The sequence below is a fragment of the Ahaetulla prasina genome, chromosome 6, assembly GCF_028640845.1.
Source record: "Ahaetulla prasina isolate Xishuangbanna chromosome 6, ASM2864084v1, whole genome shotgun sequence".
In the NCBI taxonomy this organism is placed as follows: Eukaryota; Metazoa; Chordata; class Lepidosauria; order Squamata; family Colubridae; genus Ahaetulla; species Ahaetulla prasina.
Window position 1 is genome coordinate 40,818,506 of NC_080544.1, and position 20,694 is coordinate 40,839,199.

Genomic DNA, 20,694 nt, shown 5'->3' on the forward strand with positions numbered 1-20,694 from the left:
ATGGAACCTTAATAATAGCCTTGGGATTACACTGGATATACACACCGCTACAAGATATTAAAATAACTTACGGTGCACAGTAATTCTTGTTTTGTATTTGTCCAAGTAGTTTTGAAGCATGCAATAAAGCAGAAAAATAAAAACTTAAGCTTCAAAGTCAGCTAAGCTGGATTCTTAAAGTTATAGCAGTCTTTTAATGTTAAGGATGATTAAACCGGTTGACATTTGCAATTGTCATCATCGTCTTATTTCCCTTTCTTATTAATAGGCTGTGATTAAAATGTAAATTTGGGCCATGCTGCTGTTTGAAAACCACCGTAATTATTTAAAATAAAGAAGCTGATTGCATTTAGTCTGGGATTACATGAGAAATCATTAAAAATGGTCTATTACTTGTTGATCTTCCAGCATACATGAAATAAGTTAAGCACAGTATAACTCTTTCCTCTTCTACATGAAATACGTTAAGTATAATTGTCTCCTCTTATGTTTCATCATTTTTCTATAATTGTCCTGAATGTTTATTCTTGCAAAACTATTTATAAAAGCAAAGATGATCATTTTGTATACAATAAGGAACTGACAATTGCGCTCATTAATCAGGCAGAGTATTTTCCACTTGAAATAAATAATAACCCAAATCTATTTTTGTAGTGAAAAATCTCTTTATACTTTCTCTTCAATATGAGAATTAAAGCACATATACCCTTACACAACACCTGGGGGGCGGTGGCAGTGGGGAGAGAAAAAATCCAAGTTTTGATATGTTCTTTTAGTTTTAATTGAATTGACATGTGGGCAGAGATTAGGTTAGCAGACAGATGTGCATAAAAATTAATATGAACTTGGAGAAATATCCTTTTTTCCATAAAACGATTGACCAAATGTTCACAGATGGAATTTGAGTAGGCCCTTATTGAACAAACTAGTAAAGCCCATTAGGGTCATTTCTGCTGTGGATCTGGAGAATTCAGTTTGGAAAAGACAGTGACCTATGATTTTTGTAACTATTATTTCTCTGCTTGATTCATTACCTGTTTCAATGAGATGTGCGAGGCTTAAAATATCTGGCACAGTTCCAAATTTGGGCTAACATTCTTTAAACTTGTTCATTGCCCTTTGTAAAAAAGTGAAATTAATTAATTATGAATATTAGGCATACATTTCCTGCAGTCCAATAGATCAATAGATGTGAGCAACTATATCAAGAGTTTCTTCTAAGAAAGATTACTTTCAAGGACTTGTCAAAGCCCATGAGCCATGAAGCATCTCAGACAGAAAAAAGAAAGCAAATGTCATAGAGGTAATGCTTCAAAGAATGCTACTACATAGTCCACATGCCATATTTTAGAGGAAAAAAATTGAAGCTTTTTTTTGTGCTATTTCTTTACTTGCAATAATTAAGTAACTTGGCATAAAAGTTGCTATTTCAGTCCTGAAAAAATTGGGAGGTAGTACAGCCAAATCATAGAAAACTAACCGTGTTAAAAAATGCCATTTTCTTAAAACTAGGATATAAGTGAAGATTGTACAGCAAAGATATTTTGACTAGAGAGTCTGTAAAACTTTTACCTAACTTAGAATGAAAATTGTGGTGTTATTAGGTATTTTCTAAGGATAAGCAGCCAACTACATTTTCCATCGTACTCTTAATTTGAACTGTCTCCGCGGTTGCTGGAAGATCCCATAATCAAAACTTTACTGATACAGAAGATTCTTCAGAAGCCACTTATATTAAGGACTTCCTAAAATCACGAACTAGGCCTGAGGGTTTCTTGCTTTAGTTCAAGCCTGCTGAAATGATACCTGTCAGTGTGTCAGCCTTCTCATTGCAGGTTTGAACTTCCGAAAAACTCAACATCATGTCCAGAACTGAAACTTTATTATAACTTCACAGCCGAAACCATTTCAAAGATTTGAGAGCCACTGTCAGTGAGTGTCGATGCCCTCTTTTCATCCACTTGGAATCAAATCTGCCACCTTCGTATGTCATAGAAAGTCACTGTATGTCCCTACAATAGTTCTAAATGGTGGCTGCCTATTTACCTTCCCGGTTTGGGAAACTAATTTCTGACACACTGAATTTCACCATCTATATACCATGTTTTGTTTTAAATGGGAGCTATGGCTTCATTTTGTAATAGATCTATGTGTCATTTCTTTTACAGGATTCAGCTAACAGGCTGGGCTGAGAGCTATCAATCTCTTCCACAGAAAAGTTGTTTGAGAATATTCAAACATTTATTTATTACTTTATTCAATTTCTATAGCCATCTACTCACTAAGTACTCAGCATTTACTGTAGGTGGCTAATAAGATACTTTACCTAGATGGGGAATATATATATATGTATATGCACACACACACACATAAATATAAATTGCACTTGACTGGCTTTTCATAGCCCCAGGGCACCTTTCCTGAACTTAGTATCTCTAGTTAGCACAACCGTGGTGGGTATCATAATCCAATATATCTAGAAGCTGTCATGTTGGGAAAGACTGGCCTGAGGCATTATGGAAGTTTCTTAGGAGAATCTTAGCAGACTATCCTAACATGCACTGAAAAGAGAGGCTGGTGACCCACCTTAAATTAATGAATACAGTGAACCATCCAGAACAGTAAACTAATTTTGATTTCAGTAGACAAAAGAAAATCTAACACTGAAATACAGCTCTGCAGTATCAGATTTTTACTGCACTGTAGTATCCTCCAATATAGCTCAAATAATTCGGCCACCAAATGAGAAGAGAGGACTCATTGGGAAAGACCCTGATGTTGGGAAAAAGAGAAGGCAGAAGGAGAGGGAAGAAGATGGCATGGTTAGATAGTGTCATTGCCACAGTGGGCATAAATTTTGGCAAGGTCAGGGAGACAGTGGAGGACTGGGGGCAGAGGGCTGAGTTGCTATGGTCCATAGGGTTGTGAAGAGTCAGACATGACTTAGCAACTGAACAACAACAAATCCTCCAATATATAATGTCTCTAATAAATTAGATTACCCTTTCCAGAATTATCAGCCAACATAGTCAGATTCCTATCTGATAGGAAATAGATGGATTTAAAATTCACCTCAAGTCATTTAACAGTCACCAAATTCAGCAAGGCTAATTTGCATGATGTAACAAAAGTAGTCTCTGGATCCTTTTTGAGATAAAAGATGACTCTTAATACCTGTTTAGTTTACCTCATGTTGCATCATCTGTTGATCTCATCTGTGTACAAAGACTTGAAAAAGGCCAAAGTTTTCTTGCTTCATGTTAGCCAGCTCTCTTTCCCATAAGACATATATACAAGATAACATGAGACTACATTCCAAATGAATCCCTTTGTTTTATCTGTCTTTTCTCCTCATTCTTTAGTCATAATTCTAGTTTCGGTAAAGAATATAATTTATTACATATAATAGATCTTAAATGGAATAATTGGAAATATCCACCCTTTTGCTTTTTTGACTGTGGATTCTTATTATAGCAGCAGGATAATTTGCAAAGTTTCAGTTATTATTCAGTGATTCAGTGATAGTGAGAATATTCCAAAATAGTTACCACATATATTTATTTTTATTTTATTTATTAAATTTGTGTGCCACCTAGCTCATCTAGAAGCGACTTATTGAATAACTATACTCATTGCTTATAACCATTAATCATAATGATTAACCATTGTGAACAGAAACCAGAACGAGAAGAGATATACACATGGTCTTGGACTCTAGAACTTGGACTCTAGGATTACTTCACACTGAAATGCTTTGTTGTAGATGCTAGCTATGAATACCTTATTGTGATCATGTACATCTTAGAGCCACAATAATATTTAAGCAGAGACAAAAAGTTTAGTGCATATATGAGGGACCTAGAATGTGCCTGTAAGACCTGTCCCTCCTGTAAATGTATTCTTTAAAATGTTGTGCATTTAGCACAAGGTGTAGGAGAAAGAATGGCAGAACCTGGAGTTGGAATGAAAAGAGGGATAAGCCTAGAATTCCTAGATAGTCACAAGAGAACTAAGTCCAACCCCTTTGAGTGCCATCAATGTTTATCTAAGTAGGTGCTGCCCATTAGTTGAGAAGATTCCTGGGCATAGACTTTTAGCAATAAATCAGTTCAATTGGACTTGCACATGTGGCCCTTGTCTTTTGCGCCTGAGAAAAGGTGCAATGCTTAAACACGTTATTCTATTTCATATATACATAAAACAAATCAGAACATCTAACAGAAGGACTACTGTAGATTCAGAGACCTCTCAGCCTGATGACATTCAAGGAAGCCTTCAAGATGCCCTGGGGTGTATGTGATGGATCCTCCTTATTATAGTTGTTTTGAGTTAGTTGTTCTAAGTTTTGAGGTGGGTTTTACAGATTGCTATTTTATTAATTCCTGTTGGATATTTCCCTCAATGCATTTCATTCTTATTGTGAACTGACTCAAGTTACTTTGCAGTCAGGTGGTAGCATGCATGCATAAATAAATACTATCTAAAACAGATAGTATTTCTGGTCCCAAGTTTCATGCAGCTGCAGGAGGTCTTTAAGATATTTTGAAATATGCTAAATCTGAGATGTAAAAAACCTGCAAGCATCAAAATAGAAATTGTCACTGTGAATGCAACAAATTACCTTATTTTCCTTCATATTGATGGAAAGAAGCCCACCGATAGAGAGGAACAAGACTTTCACAAACACAAACAGTCAGAAATGAGTTTTACACTCAAACCAGATTCCTAAAATGTTGATAAAGAACAACATACGATGCAGTGCTGATGTTACCTAGTTAGTTAATGAAAAGTCTTCAAGCAAACGAGTGAGATCAGAGAGCACCAAGAACTCTATATTTCAACCCTGAGCTCCATATATTTGTTTCTATGAGAACAAAGAAGCTCAAAAGCATCTCTCTTCTTTCCCTTGCTGGACACTTCTAGAAATCCAATGCCAAATGAACATGAGTGGTAGGATTTATTCATGATGTTTCTTCTAACATCATATAGTTAAATTATGACATTTGCCTGCTGTAGAGATGCTCTTGGCTATACATTTATACATGATATTTGACAAATGAGTGGAATATAAGACCATCAGTAGCATCAAGCCAATAATACCATATGCTGCCTTCCTCAAGCTACAGCTCCAAAAGTATTTTCTCCTCATGTTTTTCCTACCGAATATTAGTAGGGGAGTGGAAAATAGAGTTAGAAAGCAAAAAAAATAATAAAAATTACCTCTTTGTTCCTCTCTCTGTTTCTGCTTTAGGCTCTATACTTTAACCTGCTACTTTCTGCTGCAGTACTTCAATCCTTTTTCTTTTCCTTTCCATGAAAAGAAAATGTTTTAAAAATGCATATTTACTATTGTAGCCTGAAACTCCAAATATTTCTTCCTTTTCTCTCTCACAGTCTTTCCTCTGCTAAATATAGATGTCAGTAAATTAATGGGAACAGTCAAACCAGGGTTACTTTAATTCCCTACAACCTAAAAAATCAGTTGCTAGAAAACAACACTTAAAAAAACCCCACAGCCCTGTTTTGTGACACTTTGGGGCTTCTCAAAGGTATCTGGTTATCATCTAATGGAAGCAATATGTTAGATCAGGGCTGTCAAATTCACGGCCTGCAGGCCAGATGCATCATGCGCTGGCCACGCCCATACCCGGTTTAGTGAAGGGGGGAAAGTCGCGATACGTCATGTGATGCCACTGTGAGGACGTGAGTTAGATAGACTTTGATATGGACTAGCATAGCTCAACTTAACCTTTTACCTTAGACAACATGGTAACTTCTTTCATGAATGAATTGTCCATCTTTGTTTAAATGTATGGTTTTTTATGAGACCGACTTATTGTAATTAATATTAATGCATTTATTATAAGATCCTATAGCTGAGTGATAAAATACACATTTTTCATGCAAAATATTTCAACCTATGGTGAATTCCCAAGAAGCTGTTCCCAATCCATGTTGATTATATTAATTTATGTGGACCAATAGTTTGATTTACACGTGGTCCTCAACTTACAACAGTTCATTTAGTTACCGTTCAAAGTTACAATGGTATTGAAAAATGTGACTTATGACAGTTTTTCACAGTTACGACCTTTCCAGCATCCCCATGATCATGTGATCAAAATTCAGATGGTTGGCAACTGGTTCATATTTATGACCGTTGTTGTGTTCCAAGGTCACGTGATCACCTTTTGTGACCTTCCTACAAGCAAAATCAATGGGGGAGCATTAAAGACTAGGTTATTAACTTATCAACTGTAGTGATTCACTTAACAACTGTGGTAACAAAGGTAGTAAAACGGGGCCAAATTCACTTAACAAATGTCTCACTTATCAACAGAAATTTGGGGCTTAGTTGTGGTCATAAGTTGAAAACAACCTGTACTGGTCAAGCTGACTTAAGCTCCCGAAAAAAAGACAGGAATGCAAATTGAAAATCAATAAAATGAACATTGCAGCTTTGTTTTGTGACTTTTTTAAGCGTGCAAAAAATCAGTAGTATCTTGGACAACTTAAGCCATTTTTTAAACTATGGAACAGGTGCATCAGGTTGTAAAGATGCTTAGAAAAGCAGAAGATGTAATAGCAAAGTTTCACTATACATAAATTGCTTAGTTCAACCTACATTGCTCAGCCAATGATAAAGCATTACAATATCGATCCTATATGTGGGCACCAGAAATAGAAAATTAAACTGCCTCATGGCAGCTAAAGTATGATAAGAAAACTCATATCACAAGAGATAAGATATTGTAGCTTCTAACAGTAGCAGGTAGATAAAGGAGAAGAGCATGGAACTCAGAACCAATCCCAATGGAATTCAAATGACATTGTAACAGATGACTCCAGATGACAATATAAGAGGAGGAATGGAAAGAAATTATATTAACAAACTGTTGTCAATGGTTATAATAAGATTTGAACTGTTGAATAACAGAAGCTGAAAGACCCTCATATTTTTCAAAATGATTTAGAAAGATCTTGTGATTGAATGTATCAAAAGCTACAATTATGTCAGGAAGTATTACAAAGGATGGATTCCTAACATCAGATACAATAAGTATGTTATTACAAATTCTGATGAGTGGACTTTCAAAAACTGATGTGAAAATATTTGAAATGAAATAGGAAGTAACATTCTTCCTAGTTATATTTCATAGCAGGTGATTAAAGATTCAAATCTGCTTTGCAGGTGTGTTTTTTTTTGGCAAATATCTAAGAGATGAGTTTTGATTTTTTTTGAAAATGTACTCAGTAGAAATCTCATTGTTTGTACTATTACACTTCCAATAAATGATGTCATTGAACAAAAAGCATCTATGGTAAAAATGGAAAAGTCAATAAACTGCCTTTTTTCCTGTAGTGTTAGCTGCTTATAGAACATAAATTGAAGCTGATTTAGATTTAGTTAAATCCAGCTTTCTTTCCTTTGTGTTATTTTACGGATGAAGGAAAGGTTGAATATCTGTAGACCATTATGAATGAAGGAAGCTATTATGATACTTAATTATTGTGTCAAATGATGTGGTTGTAAATTTCAATAAGTCAAAATACCTGTATTTCAGATTTGCAATCTTAATTATTTTATGTAAAAAAAAAAAAGCTGTTTTAGGCAACTTTTGTTTTACACATTGTTATATATTTTGAAAGAAAATCTTTTCTTTTGACAAGATTTAGGCACGGAATGAAGAGGAAAAAAAGGGAAATTAGGAATGATGAGATTCAATAATTGGAGTTGGACAAATTTTCACTCAAGGCAAAGAAGGAATTACACTGAGTGGAGCTTTGGAAGCAGTAAAACCCAAGTCAGAGAGATGGCAGGTCTAGGAAAGATGGACGTTTCTGCTGAGCTGAAGTGTATATTTAGAAAGATGAAAACTTTGAATAAAATAAAATGTTGGACTAAGTTGAATTTCAATTTTGAAATAGTCCTCATTTTTATCCTTTACAGAGGATACCTTTCTGTTACCACTGAGTGGAGAAGGCAATACTTCCTTCAAATCCGCATTCTGCACTCTCTGATTGTCCCTTGTTTTGGCCTATCTAATGAAATGTCAATTTCTCCTGGAATTAATGACTCCAAGCTTTTAAAAATCATCTGTAACTGTTATCCTTACCAGCAACATTTAGCTAATTTTATTTTAGTGTTTCCTGATAGCTTTCCTCTGACCTACTTCCAGTCTGTGAGATACTCTCTTATTTCCAAGGTGAATCTTTACACATCAAAGTCAGAGATGGAACATAGGCCCCATATTTCTATCGAAGGAATTTATCATTGGAAACTAAAGGGTGACCTCTTGACTACATGGCTATAATCTGAAACCTCTGTCACTTCCATGTTCTAACCCATGTCTTTATGGATCAGTTATAATCATATCAATAATAGAACTAGACACAGCTTCAAGGTGAAGTGTACTGCATCAGGGCCCTGTGGTCTAGTTTAGCTCCTATTACAAATAAAGGTGAATATACACGTCCCAGGAAAATGTTGTAGTCACCGGGACCAGAGGTTTTATCTTCTGAGATTTTGGACTCATGCTGGAGCCCATTTTCAAGGAACTTGTCTCTAACAGAATGTGTGCTTTGGCCTGTTCTGTGTATGGTATTTATATGGTGCCTGTTGTATGTGGCTTTTTAGTTGTTGATTGAGGTGTTGACGGCTGGTTGTTAAGTGGTTGCTTGCTTGTGCTTGCCTCCTAAATTGGTGGTAAGTTGGTGGTAAATCACCACTCTTGTTGACTGTCAAGGGGCCTGTTTCCCAGGCTTCAATCACTTCCCTGGCTGTTTTTGTGCCTGCTCATCCAACAATCTTAGTAGCAGCAAAATTTAATATATGTCCTTGTTCATTGCAGTGTGAATTCGGGCCTCCTCATCTGACCGATTGCTTGTGTTGTTGCAATCTGGTGGTTAGCTTCCTCCCTCTCTGTCCTACATAGTCAAAGGAGCAATCCAAGCAGGGGATCCTGTAGATTACATTGGAAGTATCTCCCACCTCCAAGCAATCTTTACAATGCACAATTTATGCTCGTATGGTAGCCTCTGGGCGGTCTGTGGTGCCCACTCGCAGATCTCGGAAGCTGGTTCCTATTTTATAAGCCCTGCAAAAGCAAACAGATTTTACCAGGGCTGGTTTGAACTTAGTAATGCATTGCAGCATATTTCAGTGCAAAAGTGCACAGTTGCCCCTTTTGATCATTCACTTATACTTAAACGACCCCAGAGATCTTCACTGGAGTCACTACCACTTATATTTACAATGCCTGCTGGCCTGTCTGCTGAGGTGGTCACCTCTCACCGCCTTTGTGCAGGAGTGGGTTTTCAATGAGCCCTAACAAGTGCATGAGGATGCACAGCATGTGCAGTCTGTCACTTACCTGGTATGGAGGCAAAAGTGAAACAGTTAAAAAAAAAAGGAGGATTTATTTCCTCATGAAGCTTACCCTTGGGACTCCAGGAGAACTGTAGCCAACTCAGTCATGAGCAGCCAACCAAGAGGAACACAGTGCTGGGTCTACAGGGAGATACAATAAGGACTCTGGCTCACAGCTGCTTGGCTTCTCCATCCCCCATTTACAGGCATCCAGAGGGGGGAAAAACAGCCTTTGCAAAACACTTCCGAGAAGATCCACATTATTTAAACAAGCCACTGCAGTAAACAAGAGCACCTGAAAGAGAAACATTGCTAAGTAGATGGATTTTATATCCAGGTTTTAGAAAAGGCTACTTAGAAAATCATCCAGACCTAATGGAAATTTGAAATCTGAAAATGAAACCACAACTGATTGTGGTACTATTACACACATAAGTCTTGCATGGAACCTGGAGGGTGCAACTGTGAGACTCTTGTCAGGTAGTGGCTGCACGTAGCTGAATTTGTCTGGGCTTAGAAGCTCGGCAGCATCAGGCCCAGTTATGGGATGGGAATCTACCAGTGAATGGCCAAAGTTGTAGGTTAGACTAGGAAGTTCAAACGAATCCTAAAAGTAGATAGTGACAATCCCATTCTTAATAGGTGATCTTAAGAAAGCAAGGACATAATGTTATGGTACCATACTCTTTCAGAGAGAATTTGGAAGAACAAAGCAACATTGCAGTGTATATAACTTGGTATTCCAGGACACTCTGTTATTTCATATTTGGAGATGAATTGAACATAAAATATTCCTTTAATAAGGAACTGGTCTGTTCCTGCAGCATAAAAACTGGGAAAATAATATGAATCACAGGTAGCATATATTAAGTAGATATGCTTTACCTACCTTACTATCAGTCAACCAGTATTTTTTCTCCTCCAATTATCTATTGGCCCATGAATTTTTGTTGCATTCATTTTTTTTCCATCTATATTTTGGGGGAGATATTTGTTACTGTTATAGCACAATACTGTATAACCCCACAGTAGAAATATCAGTAGCTGTGGCCCCCAGTCTTTTATGGAGAAAGTAGCCAAGACACTAGAAAATCTCAGCTAGGATTCCTGATATTCACACTAGGGCATTAGAGAGACAATATAGTACCTGAACTGCCATTCTTTCTATTGTCCTGTGACACTGGAGTAAAACATTGCTGGCACACAAATATCGTCTTGCTTCTACTATGCACTCTTTTTAATTCTGAAATGTAGTTATAACAATGCAATCTTTTGGGCAGAAAATCCCTCTGGTAATATTGGAGCATTGTTTTTCAAAGAGGAAAAGGACAGGAACAGCAATTGTAATGGAATTCTGATGTTTGGATTGCCTATTTCCAATTTTATGCCCTAGTACCCTGGTTATTGCATTTGAAAGCTGTGCATTAGGAGACCACACACTACTTGTTCTGTACCAATAACAGCTTTCCCCAATCCAGTTTCCTCCAAATATTTCAGGCTACCTTTCCCATAATTTCATTTTTTGATAACAATTGTATTAAACATTACAAATAAAAAGATAAAACTAATACCAACTAAGAAAAATTAAAGGATAAAAAGAAGAAAATAGAAAGCACAGGAAATAATAAAAAGGAATAAAAATAGGAAGAATATAATAAAGAAATGTATAAAGAAATGATTTGCCCCATCATCACAAATATAAACAATTTTATAAATTAAAATACAACAAATTATTTCTATTTCTCTCTTTTCTATAAACAAATCCTAAAACCATCATAATTCAATCCCAATTGCAAAAGTCCATTAAGGGTTACCAGAGATAATAATATGTCTATTTTAACATTGATCAAATAAACCAACTTTAAAATCCATTTTTTATTTTTAGTAATCTTGATCTCTAATCCCTTTAAATAATGTTCTAGCAGTTGATTTCATTTTCATTTTTCCTTCTCTCAAAATTATTTGAAGCTTTAACAAGTCTCTTATAAATCTAACATTGGAACTTTATCCAAGTCATTCTTTAGGTTTGTTATTTGTATATCCCTTTTAATTATTAAGGAGTAAGTTAGTTTCATTTGTATATCCATTGTAACTTTTTTTCCCTTGATGCCTGCTATTTTTAAATCGGCTTTCAGATGAATCTCAGTTTTGTCCAGTAAATTTTGTTCCTCTTCCTAACATTTTTAAAGACAAGTCAATTTATAATGGCAGACAAACTTAAAATTAACTTCTGTGTCCATTGTTCACAAATATTTTCAATACATCGAATGTTATAGTATTTTGCTTTATTCTGTATTAGTAAGTCAAATGTAAACTTTATTCTCTTTTAATAGAAATTTTTAGTTCCCTCTGGTTCCTTGTACTGTTCAAAATCTTATCCCATCCCATTTTTTTGGAAAATAAAAATGAAAACAACAGCATTTTCCCATGGGAAGGATTCTTTAATTCCAAAATCTTATTTAAAATCTATCTGGACTTTTAGTCCATTTGTAAACCTAAAATCAATATTCTAAACCCCGTTTTGCCATTTATTAAGGATTATTTTAAGTCCTTAAACTTCTATTTAAAACTTGTTTTGATAATGACTGAGGGACACTCACTTAGTGCCATGAAATCTGTTATTCCAAAGGTTCCTAATAACAAGAAACCAATTAATAGCCAATTTTCAAAAATAATTAGTAAAGGAAATATGTAAACTGTCTTGTCCATAAAGGTACAGATAATGGTTTAAGTGTAGTTGGCATTCCCTCATCTCCTAGAGCTCTAAACCCACCATAGGTTACAATCTCCTCCTGGGGAAGATCTGTCTGGAACACTTGTGGGTGATCCTAAACCCTTTTGGAGTAGTTTCTGGAGTAGAATCCCAAATTGCTGGTCCACTCACTCAGCTTCAGTTTGCCATTTCTTCTCTGGAAGTTTCCATTTCTCATAATTCCTGAACAATGTGTGAGCTAGAAAAAGGTGTGGGTTTTTTGATGAAAATATTGCCACCTACATTTACATCTGCAGTCAAATTGATATTTACAATCACATTGGAAAAATCAGGCCTCTGCTCTCCCCATAGGTGGATGTTATATTACTCAGTTAGGACTTGAAACAGAAGGCTGTCTGGAAAAATTACCTTGAGGTGGCAAAAATTGTGATTATGATAGGATATTTGCTAAGTATAAGTGATGTATAATAGGAGAGCAAAGGGGATATTGGAAAATCAAAGGGATGCTTGCTCACTTCCTCTTGGAGTGATTCCTGGCTTGGATCCAAAAATCCAGTTGGATGAATGGTAGGTACTTCTACCACAACGGAGGATTGCTAAGTACTTCCACATGCCTTCTAAACTCCCATGGTGCCCTGAAAACTGGCACCAAAAAATTACAGATGTTCCAGATTAGCTTTGTCAACATGCTAATTGGGAATTTTGGGTGTTGTAGTCCCAACACATATGGAAGGAACCAGCTTGAGGAAGGCTGTTTAGGAAGAAAATTGCAAGCAAGGGAAAATCATACAAGCAGAAAGACTGGTCTTCCAGACCCAGATGTTTTGTCCTTCAGGCTCTCTCCTTGCTCTCCCCTTCCAGACAATTTCAACATTCCCAGCTGGATTTCTTTGTTGACCCACATGATGAAAAATTACACATACTTGAATTAATGAGCAAGAAACAAACTTTGTGTTCACTTTGCCTGCAGAGGTTTGTAAAAACATTGAAACACTACAGATACCAATTTTCCATGCTGTCCTTTTGCTATTTTATTTTTGTTTTTACATTAGAAAGCTATCCTAAAATGTTATAAATGTAGATGGCAGAAAAGAATATATTAAAATAATAATTAAAGTTACTGCTAAATAAATAATTATTGCTTAATAATAATTAATTACATATTTAAAAGTATGTATGCTTTGCACATCTCCAACTAATATTTACACTTGGTCTAAATGACCTTGTTTTGCCCTATCTATATGGTGAAAGTAGAAATTAGAAATTTGGAAATTTTTAACAGAGTTCCTGCAACTTGTATATTGTTACATTTGGATTTTATATTCTTTTTCTACACTTCACTATGATATAGCATTTTGCATTTTTGAAAAAGAAGGTTCAGGTGTCATTTGTTTAATGTGGCAATTGTTTGAGTTATACATTTTATTGTATTGTGAAAGCTTGAAATCCATTGGATAAAGGATACAAGTGTATTGTGATTTATTGATTGATTGATGGGTCTTTGTCATTCTCAGGAATGCTAGCAAGAAGCAGGAGGGAGGATATGGAGTATCTCTGCTGAAACCCCAGATGATCAAACGCTCAGAAATTATGACACACATCATTCAAATCTACTCCTTCCCAATCACAGCTTTCTTTTATTCTACCACATTTTCATTAAAATTAGTAATGTAGTAACTCGCTAAACTGGCTTCAAGCTTTTGAACAGGAATGTAGCTGTTTAAGCTTATTTGACCTTTGTTTATTAAAGAGCCAGAAATCTTAAACAACTAAATCATTAGCTATAGAAGCAACATAGATTTTATTTTCATCTGTCCAATTTCTAATAATTATTTAGGTTTTGTTTTTTGTTTTTTGCTTTCTTAGCTACTAAGGCTTATGACACTTGATTGACACACACGTTTATATCATTTAAACTTTCTGCTTTTTTCCCCCCTCCTACAACATCAAGAGCTGCATGGTGGCCTAGTGATGAAGATGTTCATCTCTAATTCAGAAGATTGAGTGTTCAATCCTAGGCAGTGGCAGATGTTTCTCTCTCAGGGTGCAAAGAGAAAATATCTGCTATGAACTCTGCTTAGGCACAAGGAAGGGCATCCGGCCAGTAAATGCTCAGCTTCTTTCATTTGCCCTGATTCTACCCTGAATTAAGGGATTACAGGATTGTAAAAAGAAAAAAATGAATGTCATATTAGTTGACTCAAAGAACATTCTAGTGAGCTGAGTTGCACCAAATTCCAGTTCTGTTTGTCAACCAGAATCATATGATGGTGCAATTGTCAAAAGATACATCTACTTATGTGAGCCAAGTAATGTCAAATATATCTGATTATAGCTTTTGCGACATTGGTATCAAATATGAAAAGTCTATATATCTTTTGAATAACAATATGTAACAAATAACAACGTGAACTATTTATAATATTGGGAGTTGGAAATGATTATACAACACAATAAAATTGAGGCTATGTGAGTGAATATTCAGTTCAATAAGATTGTCTATAAAATCAAAATGAAGGCCTACATCAGGGGTGTGAAACTCAAGGCCCCCGGGTTGGATCCAGCCTGCAGGCTGGACTGGAAATAGCAAAGGACTATTTGACCTTTGTTAGCAGTGCTTCTGGCGGCAAAAACAGAGTGTACACAGCCCCCCCCCGCTCCATTTTCAGCCTGAACTGCCTCCTCAGCACTTTGCCAGCCAAAAGGGGCATGTGGTTCCCTGCATCCTGTTTTGGCCAACAGGGTGCTGTAGAAGGCATCCTTCCCATCTCCCCCCACCCTCTAGCCAGTCTGCAGAGGAGAACTACAATGCTGATCTGGCCCTCTAAGAAATCCAGTTTTACACCCCTGGTGTACATCATACCATGCTTCTAAATAATACATACTTCTTGGAAATGTGTAATCATTAATATCACATGGCGATAGTTATGCATTTTATATTCCTTGTAGCAGTCATATAGCAAATACAGATTGAACTGAAAAATACCCCTAGAGAAAATTAAATAATACTTTATGCTAAGTTGGCAAATATTGCCTCCTGAATCTTTCAAAATTCTTGAAATTTCCTATATTTAACTGCATATCTAGGATTGACTTTACTTTCCTATATATTGAATAACAATATCTGATGTGTTTTTCTATTGACATTTAATAGACTACTGATTTCAGAGGACTACATTCGACTTCACAATGGTTAGCAAGTAAAACATGCCATATATGTTTCAACTTAAAAAGCATTCCAAAAAGTTTTTATTTTTGAAAAAAAAGCATTTAAAATAATATTCATGAGCCAATGAACCAAAATACCTAATAATAATAATAATAATAACAGAGTTGGAAGGGACCTTGGAGGTCTTCTAGTCCAACCCCCTGCCCAGGCAGGAAACCCTACACCATTTCTGAGAAATGGTTATCCAACATTTTCTTAACATAAACCAATACATTTTGAAAAACATCACTGCTTGTTTTTTAAACCAATTTTAATAACTTCTAATTATTTTTCTGCCTTCTAAATTTTTAATTCTAAATTTTTAATTTTTATATTTTGTTTTTATATTTTAATGTTTAATGTGTATTATCCAGAGCTCCACTCTCCAGGGAGCAGGACAGTTCAGAAATGTGAAAAATAAAAAAAGTGGAGAGAGAAATATATTCAGTTAATTTATTCTGGACCATCAAGTTAGTGTCACCCTTTATCTCTCACAAGTTACCCTTTATCCCTCACAAGGTTGACTCAGCCTTCCATCCTTTATAAGGTAGGTAAAATGAGGACCCAGATTGTTGGGGGGGCAATAAGTTGACTTTGTAAATATATACAAATAGAATGAGACTATTGCCCTATACATTGTAAGCCGCCCTGAGTCTTCGGAGAAGGGCGGGGTATAAATGTAAACAACAACAAAAAAAAAGTTAGAGAATATTCATTTATTTTATTTTATTTTTATTTATTTATTTTTGTCACAACATCATATCAAAAGGATTATATAGTATATAAACATATAAATGAGTAGATATTAGGAGGTATAAGCACCAATATATATATATAGGAAGAAGAAAAGAAAAGAAAAAAAAACAATAGGACAGGAACAGTAGGCACGTTTGTGCGCTTATGCACGCCCCTTATGGTCCTCTTAGGAATGGGGTGAGGTCAATAGTAGAAAGTTTTTGGTTGAAGCTTTTAGGATTATGGGAAGAGACCACAGAGTCAGGTAAAGTATTCCAAGCACTGATGATTCTGTTACAGAAGTCATATTTTCTGCAATCTAGATTAAAGCGGTTAACATTAAGTTTAAATCTGTTGGTTGCTCTTGTATTGTTGCAATTAAAGCTGAAGTAGTCCTTAACAGGAAGGACATTACAATAGATGATTCTATGAGTTAAACTTAGGTCTTGTCAAAGGCGACGGAGTTCCAAGTTTTCTAAGCCTAGGATTTCAAGTCTGGTAGGATAAGGTATTTTGTTGTTTTCAGAGGAGTGGAGAACTCTTCTTGTAAAATATTTCTGGACTCGCAATTGTATTGATGTCAGAGATGTGGTGAGGGTTCCAAAGAGCGAGCTGTATTCTAGAATTGGTCTAGCAAATGTTTTATATGCTCTGGTTAGTAGTGTAGTGTTTTTGGAAAAGAAGCTACGCAGGATTAGGTTTACAACTCTTAGAGCCTTTTTTGCTATGTAGTTACAGTGGGCTTTGACACTTAGATCATTTGACATGAAAACTCCAAGGTCTTTAACGGGGTGGGGGTCATCTGTAGGGTAATGTCCATCAAGTATGTACTTAGTGTTTGGGTTCTTTTTTCCAATATGTAAGACTGAGCATTTGCTGGTTGAGATCTGGAGTTGCCAAGTTTTAGACCAAGTGGTTAGATGATCAAGGTCTTTTTGGATGATAGATGCATTGTCTGTGGTGTTAAATAGTTTGACATCGTCAGCAAAGAGAACACAATCACTTGCGATATGATCACAAAGATCATTAATGTATAGTATTAAGAGTGTTGGTCCAAGGACGCTGCCTTGAGGAACGCCACTCTTGACAGGAACAGGATTTGATAGAGCATTGCCAATTTTGACCACTTGTTGTCTGTTGGACAGAAATGCAGATATCCATTTGTGAAGGGGTCCTGAAATGCCATAGAATTTTAGTTTTAGGAGAAGTTTATCGTGTACTACTGAGTCTTTGCAGAAGTCTATGTAGATTGCATCTATTGTTTTGCCTTGATTGAGATTTGTAGTCCATATGTTTTTACAGTGAAGAAGTTGTAAGTTGCATGATAATTTTTTCCGGAAACCAAATTGTTTATTGGAGAGTAGGTTGTTAGTTTCTAAGTGTGAGGTAATGGATTGGTTGATGATTGATTCCATGACTTTGCAGTGTCAGGCCTGGAAACCATACTAGACTTTAGGGTTCCAGACGCTGCCACATTTTTCCCCTGAGGGGAAGAAGGGGGGTTGAGGGGTATGGTAACATTCTTCAAGCGGTCAAGGTCGGATGGTGTTCACATCTGCAGGAAGAGTGGTGAGAAGATATTCGAATGAACTGGGAGAACGTGGGACCATGTGACCAGCAAAGGGGTCAGGGGGGTGGGACTCTTGGGGTTTGTATAACTGGGAAAAGAATCCGGAAGTTCAGTTTTGGAATTTCACTCATCGTGTGCCAGTTTCCTCATGCTAGTAAAGAACTCTGAAAGACAATGGCTTCTGAGTTTTTTTTATGCAGAAGAGGTTTTTCTGGAACCTTGACACGCAGCACAGAGAGATCGGTCTGTAATTTTCAACTAAGCTGGGGTCTCCTTTTTTGAAGATAGGGATGACTGTGGCTAGTGACCAAAGTTTGGGAAGGGGAACTGGTTGTGAAAGCTTTGTCAAAGATTATGCTTAGGGGTTCTGCTATATTAGTGGAAAGTTTTTTTAAGAAGTATGCACATAGTCCATCAGGTCCAATAGATAGCGATGGTTTCAAGTTATGAAGAGCTTTTTCAACGTTTTCTTCTGTGAAATCTATATGGGTTAAGTCATCATATTCAGTGCTAGTGCGTTTATGGAATGTCGGATATGTGTTATTGCTGTTAACAAAAACTGAGCCAAAGAAACTGTTGAAGAGGTTAGCTTTAACTGTTTCGTCATTGTATTCTTTGTTGTTAGAATCTTTTAGTGGTGGGATGGATCTTGAGTCTTTAAGTTTATTGTTCACAAAATTATAAAAGGCACGATTGGAATTTGTGCGCAAAAGGTTCTCTTCTTGCTTGGTGTGATAATTTGTGCATTCAGTTTTTATTTGGTTGCATATATTTTTGGTTTTTGAAATTTGCTACACAGCCTTTTTTGTTTCTTTTCCAGAGGGATTTTTTTTTGATTGAAGCTTTTTTATTGATATGGGTAGTTTGCTTTTCCTGGTCATGGTGGTCATTTGTGGTACATATACTTTAATGACTTTATTGATTTCAAGTAGGAAAACTCTATAGTGGTCTTCAGCGGTTGGGCAGGTTGCAAACAGATTTTGCCAGTCCAGAAATGAAAGATCGTTGTTTATAAGATTGTAGTTGGCTTTTTTGAAGTTGTAGTTGGGAATACTATTGTTATTACGATTTAAGTATGGACGTATATTGAGACGAAAATCAATCATGCAGTGGTCACTGTTGGAAAAAGGTTCTTTAATTTGTAGTCCATCAATTGAGTTGGAGTTGTTGCAGAAGATGAGATCAAGGCAGTTGTTGAGTCTTGTGTTGTTAGTTACAAGTTGTTCAAGACCTAGGTTTGTAACAGTGTTGTATAGTGTAGTATGGATTGGATCGGTTGTACATTCATTAGTTATCCAGTTTATGAGAGGTAGATTTAGAGGTAGATTCAATCTTATTTGTGCATTATAAACAAGGCATTTGATTGTTCTCAGTGTTGAAGTTATCATAGCTCCTTCAAGAAGTTATCATAGCTCCTTCAAGAAATACTTGATGTTTGCATTAATTGTGCACTAAATATATCACATGACTAACTTTCTTCTCCATTTATCATTTCAACTTCTAAGCATATATGTACCATTAAGAGTATGTAAGAGTATGTAAGTATTAGCACTTTTAAAATATGGATTAGTGATAAGGATTCCCTTCATCTTAGAACATATCAAGATAAAATATTTGATTCATCCAAAAGGAAATTATGTACAATTCCTCTGAGTTATTTATTTTATATGCTAAAACTTTACACTGGATTACTTTTTAATTCATACTCCTATTAACTTACCATGATTTAATTTAAAAAAATAGAAAGAAAAGGAAATACTTTCATTAAAGTGGATTATGGAGAAAAAAAATAGTATTTTTGTTTTTCCATTCTGAGCTTGGCACGTATTACTGTTGTTTTACTGTTCCAAAAGTTATTGGAAATTTTAAATTTTATTTTGATTTTCTTTATTTCTTCAGTCACTCACTCACTCACTCACTCACTCACTCACTCACTCACTCATTCAATTTATATAGCCGATCACCTTGATAATGGCTCTTTCCTTGTTGCTTAATGGTATCAGTAGACTAAAATAACTTACTGAAAAATCAGAATGCAAAAGGCTGTCAGTAAACTTGTGTATACTGAAATGAAAATCAGCATTTCATTACTTATTTAGTTATTCATTTATTTAAATATCTTTAACCAGGAAAATTCATTAAGATGCAATATCTCATGTACAATGATGGCCTAGGGACAGCAGATGGATTAAAAAATGTAAATACTATTGGGTCTAATATGTGTCCCATTAACACAAATACTAAATTAATATAAAACTCTGAAATAGAACAAACTTTAACTGTTTAAATATATGGTTAAAATAGCTAACACAGAAATGGGTAGCAAATTCTTAGAAATGATAGATGCAGTAAACAAAATATGTCTCAAAAGAGACTAAATGTCAGCAAAATAATTGCCTAGCAGTACTTTATATCAATTAATTCATTTGTGTTTAATTAAAAGGAATCATAACAATTGGCTGCTTTATAAAAGCCCCTTAGCTGTACAACAGGGTAGATTTCTTTAATTTCTCTTTCTTTTTTCTCCCATTTTTAGAATTTGTCTTTAGCTAGTAATTGTTCACCATTTTTTTATTATTCAATCAACTTCTATTTTCAAGATTAAAAAAAGCATAGTATTTATAATACTAATTTATTTAGTGCAAATATATAAAAATAATCAAACAAGACATATTTAAAATGAAGCTGGATTTAATCTGTTAACTCAGTAGAAATGTTCTGAATAAAGATCTGCAGTATTTTGAGGTCAGTGAATGTCCATTCACAATATTTTCATCATAAAGTTGTACCTATGCAAATGTATCTATATATTTGCATCTCGTTCCCTAGCTCCCTCCCTCTCTCTCTTTCTTTTTCTCTCTCACACACAAATCATTTATTTTTGTCTATTTAAAAATGTTTAAAGCTTTCCATCCTTTATAAGGTAGGTAAAATGAGGACCCAGATTGTAAGCCTTAACAAAGTGTAAGCCGCCCTGAGTCTTCGGAGAAGGGCGGGATATAAATGCAAATAAAAAAAAATGAATTGACCATCTCTACACATATTTTTATTATTTATTTATTTATTTTTATACTTATATACCGCACCATCTCCCGTAG